Source organism: Panthera onca, chromosome X (genome assembly GCF_046562875.1).
Source record: "Panthera onca isolate mPanOnc1 chromosome X, mPanOnc1 haplotype 2, whole genome shotgun sequence".
Classification (NCBI taxonomy): domain Eukaryota; kingdom Metazoa; phylum Chordata; class Mammalia; order Carnivora; family Felidae; genus Panthera; species Panthera onca.
The window spans coordinates 69,351,540-69,370,577 of NC_138357.1; the positions used below are offsets into that span (position 1 = coordinate 69,351,540).

The 19,038-nt window shown below is 37.3% G+C and overlaps 1 protein-coding gene across 8 annotated transcripts in view; it reads left to right on the plus strand.

Moving 5' to 3' along the window:
- LOC145713886 (uncharacterized) overlaps positions 1 to 19,038 on the plus strand; it is a 149,515-nt gene that overhangs the window by 63,038 nt on the left and 67,439 nt on the right. For 3 of the 8 annotated variants that reach the window (XR_014136705.1, XR_014136706.1, XR_014136704.1), the window contains one exon: positions 12,947 to 18,725. The exons of 1 other annotated variant lie outside the window; for it this stretch is intronic. The gene's annotated coding sequence lies outside the window, so the exon portion shown is untranslated. Of the gene's footprint in view, positions 1 to 12,946; positions 18,732 to 19,038 lie in introns of those variants that run through there. 4 more of the 8 variants (XR_014136708.1, XR_014136707.1, XR_014136702.1 and 1 more) reach the window with 4 other exon arrangements.

The window sequence follows — 19,038 nt, forward strand, 5'->3', positions numbered from 1 at the left end:
ATTATGAGAAATCACATCTACAAATCAACAGCATACAAAGATTTAAACAACCCAACTCACAAGCCTCACCAAATGGAAATATATGCACTCTGCTTTGAAGAATTACAGAAATAATTCATCTGAAGCATATTTGCAATAGTTACAAGAATTGATTCTGCATTAGATCAGACAAAAATTATTCACTAATAATTGGCATTGATATTGGCATTATAAGATTCATGTTGTCTTCCCACACTGCAATTAAGTTCTATATTAACAAAAAAGGTAAATAAGTCATTTACATGTATTTCATAATTTAAAGCACATTTCTAAATATGGTATTTGTCTTTCTCTGATTGGCTTATTTCATTTAGCATTATACTCTCTAGCTCCATCCATGTTGCAAATGGCAAGATTTCATTCTTTTTAATGGCTGAATAATATTCTGTTGTGTATATATACCATATTTTCTTTGTCCATTCATGTGTGGATGGATACTTGTGTTGCTTCCATATCTTAGCTATTGCAAATAATGCTGTGATAAACAGGGGTGCACATATCTTTTTGAATTGGTGTTCTCATTTTATTTGGGTAAATATCCAGTAGTGGAATTACTGGATTATGTGGTAATTCTATTTTTAATTTTTTGAGGAGCATTTATACTGTTTTCCACTATTGTTGCACCAGCTAGTTTTCCTGCCAAAAGTGCATCACAGTTCCTTCTGTATATCAAATAAGAAATCATGAGGTACATCTTAAAATATAATGATAATGAAAACACATTAAAAACGTGTGAGATGTGGTGAAAGCACGTTTCAAGGGAAATTTATAGCCTTAACTACTTCTATCAGAAGAGAAAAGAGGGTGAAAATTAGCTTAGTATTCAAGCTAAGAATATAGTAAGAACATTAGGGAAAAAAGGAGGTATTAAAAGTAAAAGCATCAATTCATGAAATAGGAAACAAAGCTACATTAAAGAAGATCAACAAAACCCTACATTTGTTTCTTTTATAAAACTAATAAAATACAAGGTGCCTGGCTGGCTCAGTCGGTGGAGCATGTGACTCTTGATCTCAGGGTTGTGAGTTAAGCCCCATGTTGGGTGTAGAGATTACTTTTAAGAAATAACAAAATCTTTAAACAAAATCAACAAATGTTTGGCTGACTCATCAATATTTAAAAAAGATATATAGAAGTAATATGAAAAAAGGGGGGAACTTAAAGATTTGAAAGATCGGGGAACAGTACTAACAATTCATGCCAATAGTATTGAAAATCTAGAGGAAATAGGCAAATTCCTACAAAAATGTAACTTAACAAAACTGACAATAAAAATTAGAAAGTTTGTATAGTCACATAAAATATTAAGTAGTTGCTCAAATCTTCCTCAAGACCCAACTATATGCTTTCTACCAGAAACTCTATTTAGATAAAAATGCATAGATAAGTTATACTATGCAACCATTATTCAAAAGAAAGTTTGAAAGCTATATTGACATCAAAAAGTAGACTTCAGAAGAGGGAATATTCTCAGGATAAAGAAGGACATTACATAGTGATGAGGACAATTTACCAAGAAGACATAACAATACCTGAAGCAAAATCTGACAGAACTGCAAGGAAACACAGGCAAATCCACAATTATGTTTGGAGATTCCAATACTTTTAAGAATTAACAGAACAATTAGCTAAAAAGTTAGTAAGAATAGATCTAGGGATACCTCGGTGACTCTTGATTTTGGCTAGGGTCATGATCCCAGGGTTGTGGAATCAAGCCCCACACTGGGTGTGTAGCCTGCTTGAGATTCTCTCTCTCCCTCTGCCCCTCTCCCCTGCTCAAAGGTGCTCTAAGATTAAAAAAAAAGAATTAAAAAAAAGAATAGATCTAAACAACACCAGAATCAACTTATAACTGACATTTGTATGACACTATACCAATCAGAAGTAGAATTCATATTGTTGCAATTTCACATGGGATGCTCACCATGATAAACTATATCCTAATTCATAAAATAAATTAACAGACTAGCTTCTTTTATTTAGCAATATAAATTTAAATTTCTTCCATGTCTCTTCGTGGTTTGATACCTCATTTCTTTTTATCCCTGAATAACGTTCCATTTCTTGGATGAATCTCAGTTTAACCATTCACCTGTTATGGGACATCTTGATTGTTTCCAATTTGGGGCCATTATTTAAAAAGCTGCTATAAGCATTCATATGTGCATTTTGTGTAATCATATGTTTTCACTCATTTGGATAAATGCCTAGAAGGGCAATTTCTGTATGACATGGTAAGTCTATGTTTACTTTTATAAGAAACTGCCAAACCATCTTCCAAAGTGACGATACCATTTTATATTCCCCCCAGAATGAGTTCCTCTTGCTCCAAATCCTTGATGATAGCTGGTATTGCCAGTATTTAGGATTTTAGCCATTCTAGCAGATGTGTAATAATATCTAGTTGTTTTGATTTACAATTCCCTAATGACATAATGCTGAGCATCTTTTCATATGCTTATTTTCCATACGTATATTTTCTATGGTAAGATGTCTGTTCAGATTTTTTTCCCACTTTAAAATCAAGTTGTTCATTTTCTTATTGTTGAGATTTAAGAGTTCTTTGTACATTCTGGACAACAGTTATTTATCAGGTATATCTTTTGCAAATATTTTCTCCCAGTTTATGGCTTATCTACACATTTTCTTGACAGTGTCCTTTGCAGGGAAGAAATTTTTAATCTTAATAAAGTCCAATTTATCACTTCTTTCTTTCATGAATTATGCCTTTGCCATTATATCTAAAAAGCCATTGTCAAACGAAGGCTATCTAGATTTTCTTCTCTTATCTTCTAGAAGTTTTATACTTTTGCATTTCACATATGGGTCTATGATCCATTTTGAATAAAGTTTTGTGGGGCATGTAAGTCTGTGTTTAGCTCTCCATCAAGGCTTACCATATCTCACCTGGCTGCCTACATTTCTTCTGCCCTCCAATTCCAAGTCAAAAAGATCAAATTCCTGGTGAGTGCAGCCCAGAGTGTAAGGGTTCTTTTCCTTTATCCAGTCCCTGTTTATAGGATGGAGATTCTACTCCAGATGTGTCAGGACTAGAACACTGCAACTCTGGCTTCTCACCCTTGCCCCAGCTGTTTCATGGGGTGGAGGTTCAACACGGAGAGAAAAAGCCTAGAAGTTAAGAGACTGCCTCTCCACCCAGTACCCATAGTAGTTTTTCAGAGAGTTTTCCCGGAGGTAGAGACAGTCCATAAGAAAAATGAACTCTAAAGCTATACCCAAGGCAAATGACTATTTGAAACAGAGTGTAGGAAGCTCAAGTCTAAGGGCACTCTTGAAATAATTATTTTCTCCCATTTAAGAGAAGAGGCTATACCATAGGCCAGCTAATTTGCCAGAGAAACCAGGGAAAGACAGAGCTAAAAAGAACTTTTCTGGAAGTAGAACAAACTACAAAGATAGTTTCAAACTCTACCTTTGTGAATCTAATTAAATCAGACTGCTAAGCAATCTATGCTTCACAGCATTGTTGAAAACATTGTAACAGTCAGCTAGTAATTAGTGGATACTAATAGGTGAAGTATAATAACATATAGAGCAAACATCTGAAAAGATAAATCAGAAAAAGGTAGTCAGGGGCGCCTGGGTGGCTCAGTCCGTTAAGCATCAACTTTTGGTTTCGGTTCAGGTCATGATCTCATGATTCATGAGTTCAAGCCCCACATCAGGCTTCACGCTGACAGTGCAGAGCCTGCTCAGAATTTTCTCTCTCCCTCTCACTCTCTCAGCCCCTCCTCTGCTCACCCTCTCTCAAAATAAATCTTTAAAAATGTTAAAAAGAAAAAGAGATAGTCAAAGAGAGCACTGCTAAACTTTCTGAGATCCCAAGATAACTATGCATATACTCAAGTCTCCACCCTCTGAAGAACAATATCACATGCTTCACACCACAAAGAAATAGACTTCGCTAAATCATCTTAGCTGCAAAACAACAACAGCAACAACCAAGTAAAGAAGAATAAAAAGTCTTGCTAGAGGTTAAGATCCAATGTTTAACATATTACCTGAGATGTCTAGTTTTCACAAAAATTGTGAGATATTCAAAGAAACAAGAACATGTAATCCATAAGCAGGAAAAAAAAAAGTAGGCAACAAAAACTGCCTGTGAAAGAGAGCAGATGTCATGTTTAAGAGACAAAGACTTCAAAGTAACCATTAGTTCAAAGGAATTTATTTCCAAGTACTAAAGGAAACTGCTTAAAGAAATATAGGAAGGAGAGAATATTATGAAAAACTAGATGCCAACAAATTGGACAGCCTAGAAGAAATGGATAAATTCCTAGAAACATATAACCTGACAAAACTGAAATAAGAAGAAATAGAAAATTTGAACAGACCAAAAACAAGCAAAGAAATTGCATCAGTAATCTAAAAACTCCCAACAAACAAAAGTCCATGACCAAATGGCTTCACAGGCAAATTCTACAAAACAATAAAAGTTATTGTCTATTCTTCTCAAACTATTCCAAAAAATAGAAAAGGAAGGAAAACTTCCAAATTCTTTCTATGAGGCCAAAACCAGGCAGAGAGACCAGAAAGAGAAAGACAGGCCAATGTCTCTGATGAATATGAATGCAAAATTTCTTAGTAAAATACTAGAAAACCAAATATAGCAATACATTAAAAAATCATTCACCACAATCAAGTGGGATTTATGTCTGGGTCACAAGGGTGGTTTAGTATTCATGAATCAATCAACATGATATATCACAGCAAAGGATAAGAACCATATGATCACTTCAATAGATGCAGAAAAAGCATTTAACAAAGTACAACATCCATTCATGATAAAAAGCCTCAACAAAGTAGATTTTAGAGGGAAATTACTTCAACATAATGAAGACCATATATGAAAAACTCACAGCTAATATCATCCTAAATGGGGAAAAACTGAAAGCTTTTCCTCCATGGTCAGGAACAAGATGAGGTTGTCCACTCTCACCACTTTTATTCAACATAGTACTGGAAGACCTAGTCTCAGCAATCAGACAACAAAAAGAAATAAAATACATCCAAATTAGCAAGGAAGAAGTAAAACTTGCACTATTTGCAGATGACATGATACTATACATAGAAAACCTGAAAGACTCCATCAAAAAACTTCTAGAACTTATAAATGAATTCAGTAAAGTCACAGGATACAAAATAAATGCACAGAAATCTATTGCATCATTATGGGGTGCCTGGGTGGTTTGGTCAGTTAAGTATCGAACTCCTGGTTTTGGCTCAGGTCATGATTTCACAATTCTTGAGTTTGAGCCCCATGTCAAGCTCCTCTCTGACAGTATGGAGCCTGCATGAGATTCTCTCTCTCTCCCTCTCTCTGCCTCTCAGGCACAGACACACACTGTCTCTCAAAATAAGTAAATAAACTTAAAAATATTTTTAAAAATTCTGTTGTGTTTCTATACACCAATAATTAAGCAGCAGAAAGATAAATCAAGGAATCAATACCATTTATAATTGCACCAAAAAATACCTAGGAATAAACCTAACCAAATAGGTGAAAGATCTGTACTCTGAAAACTATAAAACATTCATGAAAGGAATTGAAGATGACACAAAGAAATGGAAAAAACATTCTATGCTCATGGATTGGAAGAACAAATAGTGTTAAAAATGCCTATATTACCCAAAGCAATCTATACATTTAATGCAGTCCCTCTGAAAATACCAACAGCAATTTCCACAGAGCTAGAACAAACAACTCTAAAATTTGTATGAAATCACAAAAGACACCAAATAGCCAAAGCAAACTTGGAAAACAAAGCTGGAGGCAACACAATTCTGAACCTCAAGTTATATTACAAAGCTGAGGTGACCAAAACAATATTGTACTGGCACAAAAATAGACACATTGATCAATAGAACAGAATAGAAAACCCCAAAATGAACCCACAACTATATGGTCAATTAATCTTCCACAAAGCAGAAAAGAATATCCAATGGAAAAAAGACAGTCCCTTCAATAAATGGTATTGGGAAAACTGGACAGCAACATTTAAAAGAATGAAACTGGATCACTCTCTTACACCATACACAAAAATAAATTCAAGATGGATTAAAGACCTAAATGTGAGACAGGAAACCGTTAAAATCCAAAAGGAGAACATAGGCAGTAACCTCTTTGACACTGCCTACAGCAACTTCTTACTTGACATGTATCCTGAGGCAAGGAAAATAAAAACAAAAATAAACTATTGAGACAATATCAAAAAGCATCTGCACAGTGAAAAAAAACAACAAAACTAAAAGTCAACCTATGGAATGGGAGTAGGTATCTGCAAATGAAATATCTGATAAAGTGTAAGTACCCCAAAAATATAAAGAACTTATCAAACTCAACACCCAAAAAACAAAGAATCGAGTTTAAAATGGTCAGAAGACATGAACAGACATTTTCCCAAAGACATAGAGATGGCTAACAGATACATGAAAAGATGCTCAACATCACTCATCATCAGGGTAGGACAAATCAAAACTACAAGGAGATATCACCTCACAGTAGTTATAATGGCTAAAATCAACAACAAAAGACACAACAGGTGTTTGTGAGGATTTAAAGAAAGGGGGATTCGTCCGGAAGATGGCGCCGTAGGAGGACGCGGGGCTCACAGCGCGTCCTGCCGATCACTTAGATTCCACCTACACCTGCCTAAAGAACACAGAAAACCGCCAGAGGATTAGCAGAAGGGAGTCTCCGGAGTCAAGCGCAGACTAGAGGCCCACGGAAGAGGCACAGGGGAAGTGCACTGCAGGTCCTCACCACGCAAGGGACTCTCCAAAATGACCAAACGGAAGAATTCCCCTCAGAAGAATCTCCAGGAAATAACAACAGCTAATGAACTGATCAAAAAGGATTTAAATAATATAACAGAAAGTGAATTTAGAATAATAGTCATAAAATTAATCGCTGGGCTTGAAAACAGTATACAGGACAGCAGAGAATCTCTTGCCACAAAGATCGAGGGACTAAGGAACAGTCACGAGGAGTTGAAAAACGCTTTAAACGAAATGCAAAACAAAATGGAATCCACGATGGCTCGGCTTGAAGAGGCAGAGGAGAGAATAGGTGAACTAGAAGATAAAGTTATGGAGAAAGAGGAAGCTGAAAGAAAGAGAGATTAAAAAAATCCAGGAGTATGAGGGGAAAATTAGAGAACTAAGTGATACACTAAAAAAAAATAATATACGCATAATTGGTATCCCAGAGGAGGAAGAGAGAGGGAAAGGTGCTGAAGGGGTACTTGAACAAATTATAGCTGAGAACTTCCCTGAACTGGGGAAGGAAAAAGGCATTGAAATCCAAGAGGCACAGAGAACTCCCTTCAGACGTAACTTGAATCGATCTTCTGCACGACATATCATAGTGAAACTGGCAAAATACAAGGATAAAGAGAAAATTCTGAAAGCAGCAAGGGATAAACGTGCCCTCACATATAAAGGGAGACCTATAAGACTCGTGACTGATCTCTCCTTTGAAACTTGGCAGGCCAGAAAGGCTTGGCACGATATCTACAGTGTGCTAAACAGAAAAAATATGCAGCCGAGAATCCTTTATCCAGCAAGTCTGTCATTTAGAATAAAAGGAGAGATAAAGGTCTTCCCAAACAAACAAAAACTGAAGGAATTTGTCACCACGAAACCAGCCCTACAAGAGATCCTAAGGGGGATCCTGTGAAACAAAGTACCAGAGACATCACTACAAGCATAAAACATACAGACATCACAATGACTCTAAACCCGTATCTTTCTATAATAACACTGAATGTAAATGGATTAAATGCGCCAACTAAAAGACTTAGGGTATCAGAATGGATAAAAAAACAAGACCCATCTATTTGCTGTCTACAAGAGACTCATTTTAGATCTGAGGACACCTTTAGATTGAGAGTGAGGGGATGGAGAACTATTTATCATGCTCCTGGAAGCCAAAAGAAAGCTGGAGTAGCCATACTTATATCAGACAAACTAGACTTTAAATTAAAGGCTGTAACAAGAGATGAAGAAGGGCATTATATAATAATCACAGGGTCTATCCACCAGGAAGAGCTAACTATTATAAATGTCTATGCGCCAAATACCCGAGCCCCCAGATATATAAAACAATTACTCATAAACATAAGCAACCTTATTGATAAGAATGTGGTCATTGCAGGGGACTTTAACACCCCACTTACAGAAATGGATAGATCATCTAGACACACAGTCAATAAAGAAACAAGGGCCCTGAATGATACATTGGATCAGATGGACTTGACAGATATATTTAGAACTCTGCATCCCAAAGCAACAGAATATACTTTCTTCTCGAGTGCACATGGAACATTCTCCAAGATAGATCATATACTGGGTCACAAAACAGCCCTTCATAAGTTTACAAGAATTGAAATTATACCATGCATACTTTCAGACCACAATGCTATGAAGCTTGAAATCAACCACAGGAAAAAGTCTGGAAAACCTCCAAAAGCATGGAGGTTAAAGAACACCCTACTAACGAATGAGTGGGTCAACCAGGCAATTAGAGAAGAAATTAAAATATACATGGAAACAAACGAAAATGAAAATACAACAATCCAAACGCTTTGGGATGCAGCGAAGGCAGTCCTGAGAGGAAAATACATTGCAATCCAGGCCTATCTCAAGAAACAAGAAAAATCCCAAATACAAAATCTAACAGCACACCTAAAGGAAATAGAAGCAGAACAGCAAAGGCAGCCTAAACCCAGCAGAAGAAGAGAAATAATAAAGATCAGAGCAGAAATAAACAATATAGAATCTAAAAAAACTGTAGAGCAGATCAACGAAACCAAGAGTTGGTTTTTTGAAAAAATAAACAAAATTGACAAACCTCTAGCCAAAGTAATTTTGAAGAAGAAGACCAAAGCAGGAGGCATCACAATCCCAGACTTTAGCCTCTACTACAAAGCTGTCATCATCAAGACAGCATGGTATTGGCATAAAAACAGACACATAGACCAATGGAATAGAATCGAAACCCCAGAACTAGACCCACAAACGTATGGCCAACTCATCTTTGACAAAGCAGGAAAGAACATCCAATGGAAAAAAGACAGTCTCTTTAACAAATGGTGCTGGGAGAACTGGACAGCAACATGCAGAAGGTTGAAACTAGACCACTTTCTCACACCATTCACAAAAATAAACTCAAAATGGATAAAGGACCTGAATGTGAGACAGGAAACCATCAAAACCCTAGAGGAGAAAGCAGGAAAAGACCTCTCTGACCTCAGCCGTAGCAATCTCTTACTCGGCACATCCCCAAAGGCAAGGGAATTAAAAGCAAAAGTGAATTACTGGGACCTTATGAAGATAAAAAGCTTCTGCACAGCAAAGGAAACAACCAACAAAACTAAAAGGCAACCAACGGAATGGGAAAAGATATTTGCAAATGACACATCGGACAAAGGGCTAGTATCCAAAATCTATAAAGAGCTCATCAAACTCCACACCCGAAAAACAAATAACCCAGTGAAGAAATGGGCAGAAAACATGAATAGACACTTCTCTAAAGAAGACATCCGGATGGCCAACAGGCACATGAAAAGATGTTCAACGTCGCTCCTTATCAGGGAAATACAAATCAAAACCACACTCAGATACCACCTCACGCCAGTCAGAGTGGCCAAAATGAAGAAATCAGGAGACTATAGATGCTGGAGAGGATGTGGAGAAACAGGAACCCTCTTGCACTGTTGGTGGGAATGCAAATTGGTGCAGCCGCTCTGGAAAGCAGTGTGGAGGTTCCTCAGAAAATTAAAAATAGACCTACCCTATGACCCAGCAATAGCACTGCTAGGAATTTATCCAAGGGATACAGGAGTACTGATTCATAGGGGCACATGTACCCCAATGTTTATAGTGGCACTCTCAACAATAGCCAAATTATGGAAAGAGCCTAAATGTCCATCAACGGATGAATGGATAAAGAAATTGTGGTTTATATACACAATGGAATACTACGTGGCAATGAGAAAAAATGAAATATGGCCTTTTGTAGCAACATGGATGGAACTGGAGAGTGTGATGCTAAGTGAAATAAGCCATACAGAGAAAGACAGATACCATATGGTTTCACTCTTATGTGGATCCTGAGAAACATAACAGAAACCCATGGGGGAGGGGAAGGGAAAAAAAAAAAAAAAAAGAGGTTAGAGTGGGAGAGAGCCAAAGCATAAGAGACTGTTAAAAACTGAGAACGAACTGAGGGTTGATGGGGGATGGGAGGGAGGGCAGGGTGGGTGATGGGTATTGAGGAGGGCACCTTTTGGGATGAGCACTGGGTGTTGTATGGAAACCAATTTGACAGTAAATTTCATATATTAAAAAATAAAAAAAAAAAAAAGAAAGGGGAACCCCCCCAAAGAAAGAAAGGGGAACCCTCTTGCACTTTTGGGAATAAAGACTGGTGCAGCCACTGTGGAAAATAGTATGGAGGTTCCTCAAAAAGTTAAAAATAGAGCGACACACTATGATCCAGCAATTACACTGCTAGATATTTACCTAAAGGATACAAAAATACTAATTTGAAGGGATACATGCACCCTGATGTTTACAGCAGCATTATCAACGATAGCCAAATTATGGAAAGAGCCTAAATGTCCACTGATTGATGAATGGATAAAGAAGATGTGTTATACAATGGAATATTACCCATGAAAAAAATGAAATCTTGCCTTTTGGAATGATAAAGATGGAGCTAGAGAGTATTATGCTAAGTGAAATAAGTCAGAGAAAGACAAATATATGATTTCACTAATACCTGGAATTTTTTAAAAAATCAATCATAGGGGAGGGAGAGAAACCATGAAACAGACTCTTAACTATAGAGAACAAACTGCTGGAGAGGTGGATGGGAAGATGTTAAATAGGCGATGTGGGTCCTTATTGTGATGAGGACCAAGTGTCCTATGTAAGTGTTGAATGACTAAATGGTACACTGTATGTTAACTAACTAATTTAAATAAAATCTATGAAAATAAAAAGTAAAAGAGCTGAATGAAGGAGAAGAGGAGGTGGTGGAGCAGCATGGAGACCCTCAGCTTGTCTTGTCCCTGAAATGCAGCTAGATCAGCACCAAACCATTTTGCACACCTAGAAAATTAATCTGAGGATTAATACAACAATTTGCATAACTTCAGCCACAGAACTCAGCAGGTATGCAGTGCAGAGAGGTTAACTGGGGGAGAGAAAAGCCTCAGAGGGTAGGGAGCTGTTTTTGCGGAGAGAACAAAGAAAGGAAGAGAGTAGGGCATATCGGGAGAGTGCAGGAAAAACACTCCCCTGAAAGTAGCTGGAAAGAAAGAGATAGAAAGAGTGAAAACACTCACAGGGGACTGAACAAGAAATCTATTCCCCAAAACCAGTGACAGGAAGAAAGGAGAGGGTTTCACTACCACCAGGATTCTATAAACAGGGAGTGCAGAGTCTGAAGTTCCAGAGCTCAATGCCTGGCAGTGCTTTGGTGAAGAAATAGGGTGAATCCCCATGAGCAGGCAGCAGAGTCTGAGGGTCTGAGTGCCACACGGGGAGAAGAGATTCCCCTTATTGGAGAGCATTTGGTAGAGGCCATATGGCCTCCCCATAGGCAAAGATCTAAGTGGACCACGGAAAGCAGCCAAGTTTGCTGATAATGGGACAAGGACACTAGAGGACAGTGAACCCTGGCACTGGCTGTGAGTTGTGATTTGGCATAATCTCTGAACCTCTGCTGCTATGTGATAGCGTGAAGATTTTCTGTGACAAGCTGGCAACCAACCATTGCTCAATGAGACCCTTCCCCAGAGAGTCATCACAGGTCCAAGCCACAGGGGTCTCTGAAGTGTGGGGTCTTGAAACACAACCCCATCTGACATAAAACTCTGGAGGGAGGTGCTGCCAGGGTGGTGGACGGCTTGGACAGGGACAGGGTAGAGGCAGGGAGTAAATGGATGCCTGAGACAGAGGGGTGATTGATTGTGGGTCGCTAAAAACCCAAAGTTCCTGTGTCAGACTAGGGAGTTGGGTGAAGCCACTTCCACCTCTCCCACGCACGTGCATGCACACCAGACTGATCCACCCCAGTAAGGTAAGCAGCGCCACCTAGTGGAGAATAGAGCCATTACACCAAGCCCCACCCAATTGTGCCCTCCAGGCACATCCCCTAGAAGACCAGCATGAGTCCCTCCACCTGCTTAGTGTACAGAGTGCTTCATAGTTTGAGTTCAAGGGGAAACTGTATGTAACTTCATTTGGATTTCATTCTGTTTGCTGGTTCATTTATTCCATTTTTTAAAAATTGTTTTAATGTTTATTTTTGAGACAGAGTATGAGTGGGAGAGGGATAGAGAGAGGGAGACACAGAATCTGAAGCAGACTCCAGGCTCTGAGCTGCCAGCACAGAGCCCGACATGGGGCTCGAACCCATGAACTGTGAGACCATGACCTGAAGTCAGACACTCAACTGACTGAGCCACCCAGGCGCCCCCATTCCATGTTTTTTTGCTTCTATTTTTGTTTACATTGTTTTTGTTGTTTTTTTTTCTTTTCTTTTTCATGGATACAGAAAGGGAAATTTTTAATTTTCTTTTTTTAATTTTTAAATTTTTTTCTATTATTTTTTACTTTATTCTTTGTTTCTCTTAAATTTTTTCTTCTATTTCATTTTATTACATTTTATTCTATATTATTATATAAATATTTTTTTATTTTTTCTTACTTTTTTTCTTTTTCTTTTCTTTCCCATTTTTCTCTACTCTATCAAACCTCTTTCAACAATCAGACAAAAACACACCTAGATTCTAGCTTCCTTTATTTGATTTTTTGTTTGGCTTTTAATTTTTTAATTTTAAGTTTTAATTTTATTAATATTTTTCTTCCTCCAAAGTGACAAAATGAAGGAATTCACCCCAAAAGAAAGAACAGGAAGAAATGACAGCCAGCAGCTTAATCAACACAGATGTAAGCAAGATGTCTGAACTAAAATTTAGAACCACGATACTAAGAATAGTAGCTGGAGTTGAAGAAAGCCTAGAAACCTTTTCTGTGGAGATAAAAGAAGTAAATCTAGTCAGGACGAAAATAAAATTGCTATAAACGAGATGCAATCTTGAGTGTATGCCAAGATGACAATAATGGACGAAGCAGAGCAGCGAATCCGCTATAAAGAAAAAAATTGTGGAAAATAATGAAGCAGGAAAAAGAGGGAAACAAAGGCAAAGAGCACAATACAAGACTTAGAGAACTCAGTGACTTATTAAAAAGGAATAACATCCAAATCATAGGAACATAGGAGTTGAAAAGAAAGAAAAAGGGTCAGTGAGCAAATTATAGCAGAAACCTTTCCTAATCTGGGAAAGGACACAGACATCAAAATCCAAGAATCACAGAGAACTCCCATTAGATTAAACAAAAACCAACCATCAAAAAGGCATATCATAGTCAAATTCACAAAATACATAGACAAGGAAAGAATTATAAAACCAACAAGGGAAGGGTGCCTGGGTGGCTCAGTCAGTAAGCATCCGACTTCAGCTCAGATCATGATCTTCTGGTCTATGAGTTCGAACCCTGCATCGGGCTCTGTGCTGACAGCTCAGAGCCTGGATCCTGCTTTGGATTCTGTATCTCCCTCTCTCTCTGCCCCTCCACCAGTCGCACTCTATGTCTCTTTCTCGCTCTCAAAAGTAAATAAACAATTACAAATTAAAAACAACAAGGGAAAAAAATCCTTAACCTATAAGCGAAGACAGTTCACGTTCGCAGCAGACCTATCCATAGAAACTTGGCAGGCCAGAAAGGAGTGGCAGGATATATTCAACATGCTGAATCAGGAAAATGTGCAGCCAAGAATTCTTTATACAGCAGGGCTGTCATTCAAAATAGAAGGAGATAAAGTGTTTCCCAGATAAACAAAAACTAAAGGAGTTCATGATCACTTAACTAGCCCTGCAAAAAATTTTAAGGAGGACTCTTTGAGTGGAGAAAAGACAAAACAAAACAAAAAAGTCAAAAGCACTACAGACAACACAATGGCACTAAATTCATAACTTTCAGTACTCGCTCTAAATGTCAATGTACTAAACGCTCCAATCAAAAGACATAGGGTATCAGCATGGATAAGAAAACAAGGCCCATCTATATGCTGCTTACAATAGACCCATTTTAAACCTAAAGACACCTGTAGATTGAAAGTAAGGGGGTGGAGAACCATCTATCATGCTAATGATTGTCAGAAGAAAGCTGGAGTAGCCATACCTATATCAGACAAAATATTTTAAAATAAAGGCTGTAACAAGTGATGAAGAAGGGCATTATATCATAATCACGGGGTGTATCCACCAAGAAGACCTAACAATGGTAAATATTTATGCCCTCAACTGAAAGCCCCTGAATATATAAATCATTAATTACAAACATAAAGAAACTCATTGATAATAATACCATCATTAGTAAGAGACTTCAACACCCCACTTGGAACAATGAACAAATCATCTAAGCAGAAAATCAATAAGGAGACATGGCTTTGAATGACATGCTGGACTCGATGGACTTAACAGATAAATTCAGAACACTTCATCCTAAAGAAGCAGAATACAAATTTTACTCGAGTGCACATGGGACATTCTCCAGAATAGATCACATACTGGGACACAAATCAGCCCTCAATAATACAAAAAAGGTCGAGGTCATACCATGCATATTTTCAGACCACAACACTATGAAACTTGAAATCAACCACAAGAAAAAATTTGGAAAGACAATGAATACTTGTAGATTAAAGAACATCCTACTAAAGAATGAATGGATCAACCAATAAATTAAAGAGGACATTAAAAAGTACATGGAAGCCAATGAAAAGGAAACCACGACAGCCCAAAAGCTCAGGGATGTGGCAAAGGTGGTCAGAAGAGGGAAGGATATAGCAATCCAGCCCTTCCTAAAGAAGGAAGAAAAGTCTCAAATACATAACCTAACCTTAGACCTAAAAGAGCTGGGTAAAGAACAGCAAATAAAGCCCAAAACCAACAGAAGAAGGGAAATAATAAGGATAAGAGCAGAAATCAATGATATCAAAATCACAAAAACAGAACAGATCAATGAAACTAGGAGCTGGTTTTTTGAAAGAATTAACCAAATGGACAAAGCCCTGGCCAGATTGATCAAAAAGGAAAAGGAAAGGACCCAAAGTAATAAAATCACAAATGAAAGAGGAGAGATCACAACAAACACCACAGAAATACAAACAACAATAAGAGAATATTAGGAGAAATTATATGCCAAGAAGTTGGGGAATCTGGAAGAAATGCACAAATTCCTAGAACATATAAACTACCAAAATTGAAACAGGAAGAAATAGAAAATTTGAACAGACCCATAATCAGTAAAGAAATTGAATCAGTAATCAAAAATCTCCCAAAAAATAGGAGACCAGAGCCAGGTGACTTTCCAGGGGATTTCTACCAAACATTTAAGAAAGAGTAACACCTACTCTTTTGCAGCTGTTCCAAAATATAGAAATGGAAGGAAAACTGCCAAACTCATTCTATGAGTCCAGTATTACTTTGGTTCCAAAACCAAAGACCCCACTAAAAAGGAGAACTACAGAACAATTTCCCTGATGAACATGGATGAAAAAATGCTCAACAAGATACTAGCAAACCGGATCCAACAATACATTAAAAGAATTATTCACCATGATCCAGTGGGATTTATTCCTGTAATGCAGAGCTGTTTCAATATCTGCAAATCAATGTGATACATCACATGAATAAAAGAAAGGATAAGAACCACATGATCCTCTCAACAGTTGCAGAGAAAGCAATTGACAAAATACAGCATCCTTTATTAACAAAAACCCTCAAGAAAGTAGAGATAGAGGGATCATACCCCAAGATCATAAAAGCCATATACAAAAAAACCATATACAAAAGACCTGGAGCTAGTATCATCCTCAATGGGGAAAAGTTGAGAGCTTTTCCATTAAGGTCAGGAACATGACAGGGATGTCCATGCTCACTGCTATTCAACATAGTGTTGGAAGTCCTATCCTGAGCAGACAACACAAAGAAATAAAAGGCATCCAAATCAACAAGGAGGAAGTCAAACTTTCATTCTTCGCAGATGACATGATACTCTATATGGAAAACACAAAAGACTCCACCAAAAACTTGCTAGAACAGATACATGAATTCAGCAAGGTTGCAGGATATAAAATCAATGTAGAGAAATCAGGTGCATTTCTATACACCAATAATGAAGCAACAGAGAGGGAAATCAAGGAATTGATCCCATTTACAGTTGCACCAAAACCCATAAAATACCTAGAAATAAACCTAATTGAAGAGGTAAAAAAGCTATATGCTGAAAACTATAGAAAGGTTATGAAAGAAATGAAGACACCAAAAAATGGAAAAATATTCCATGCTTATGGATTGGAAGAACAAATATTGTTAAAATGTAGATACTACTCAAAGCAATCTATGTATTCAATGAATTCCTATTAAAATAACAGTAGAATTCTTCACAGAGCTAGAACAAATAATTCTAAAATTTATATGGAACCAGAAAAGACGTTGAATGGCCAAAGAAATCCTGAAAAAGAAAACCAAAGCTGGAGGCATCATAATTCCGGACTTCAAGCTGTATTACAAAGCTGTAACCATCAAGACAGTATGGTATTAACACAAAACAGACAGACCAGTGGAACAGAATAGGGAACCCAGAAATGGACCCACAAATGTAAGACCAACTAATCTTTGATAAATTGGGAAAGAATATCCAATGGAAATAACAGTCTCTTCAGGAAATGGTTCTGGGAAAACTGGACAGTGACATTTAGAGGAAAGAACCTGGACCGCTTTCTTAAAACATACACAAAAATAAACTCAAAATGGATGACAGACCCAAACATGAGACAAGAAGCCATTAAAATCCTAGAGAAAACAGGCAACAACCTCTTTGACCTCAGCCACATCAACTTCGTACTTGACGTGTCTTTAGAGGCAAGGGAAACAAAAGCAAAAATGAACTATTGGGGCCTCATCTAGATAAAAAGCTTCTACACAGTGAAGGATACAATTAGCAAAACTAAAAGGCAACCAACAGAACGGGAGAAGACATTTGCAAATGACATATCAGATAAAGGGTTAGTATCCAAAATCTAAAAATAAACTTACCAAGCTCAACATCCAAAAAACAAATACTCCACTGAAGAAATGGGTAACGACATGAATAGACACTTCTCTAAAGAAAACATCCAGATGACTAACAGACACATGAAAAAAATGCTCAACATCATTCATCTTTAGGGAAATACAAAGCAAAACCACTATGAGATACCACCTCACACCTGTCAGAGTGACTAAAATTAACAACTCAGGCAACAACAGATGTTGGTGAGGATGTGGAGAAAGGGAACCCTTTTACACTGCTAGTGGGAATGCAAACTGATGCAGCTACTCTGGAGAACAGTCAGGAGGTTCCTCAAGAAACTACAAATAGAACTACCCTATGACCCAACAATTGCATTACTAGGTATTTATCCAAGGGATACAGGTGTGCTGTTTCGAAGGGACACATGCACCCCAATGTTTATGGCAGCACTATCAACAATCGCCAAAGTATGGAAAGTGCCCAAATGTCCATCGACTGATGAATGGATAAAGAAGAAGTTGGTATGTATGCACAATGGAATATTACTCAGCAATCAAAAAGAATAAAATCTTGACAATTGCAACTACATGGATAGAACTAGAGTGTATTGTGCTAAGCGAAATAAGTCAGAGAAAGACAAATAGCATATGATGTCACTCATATGGAATTTAAGATATGAAACAGATTAACATAAGGGAAGAGAAGTAAAAATAATACAAAACAGAGAGAGAGGTCAACCATAAGAGTCTCTTAAATACAGAGAACAAATTGAGGGTTGCTGGATGGGTGTTAGGTGGGGGGGATGAGATAAATGGGCAAGGGGCATTAAGGAGGACATTTGTTGCAATGAGCACTGGGTGTTATATTTAAGTGATGAACCACTAAATTCTATTCCTAAAATCATTATTATACTATATGTTAACTAACTTGGATTTAAATGTTTAAGAAAAGAATTTTTAAAAAGAGCCGAATGAAAAATGAATATATCTGTACTATTCCATTTATTCATTCATTCATTCATTCATTCATTCATAATTAACATACAATGTTATATCAGTTTCAGGTGTACAATATAATGATTCAACAATTCTACAGATTACTTAGTGCTCATCGTAAGTGTTCTCTTAATCCTCTTGACCTATTGACCCAACCACCTCCCCTTGGGCAACCACCAATTTATTCTATATATAAGAGTCTGGTATTTTGTTTCTCCTCTTTCTTTCTCTGTCTCTCTCTCTCTCTCTGTCTTTTTAATTAGGCTTCATGACCATCAATCACCCCAAAGCAGGGTGAACCCATGACCCTGAGATCAAGAGTCGGACGCTTAACCAACTGATTAACCCAGGCGCCCCTGTTTCTTTTTTTCCTTTGTTCATTTGTGTTTTTTTTTCTTAAACTCCACTTGTGAGTGAAATCATATGGTATTTGTCTTTCTGACTGACTTATATCACTTAGCATTGTACCCTGCAGATCCATCCGTGTTGTTACAAATGGCAAGATATTCATTCTTTCTTATGACTAATATTCCATTATATATATATATATATATATATATATATATATATATACACCACATCTTAACCTAGGTTGCTACCATATCTTGGCTATTATAAATAATGCTGCAAGAAACATAGGACTGCATATATCTTTTCAAATTAGAGTTTTTATTTTCTTTGGGTACATTGTTTTCTAATCATATAATTATTTAAATGAGAACTATTCTATACTGATCAGAAATGGGTCAATGGTTACCAGTGGATATGTGGGGGTGTTGTTGAAGGCATTACAAATGCCCAAGAGAACACTTTTCCTGATAATAGATGT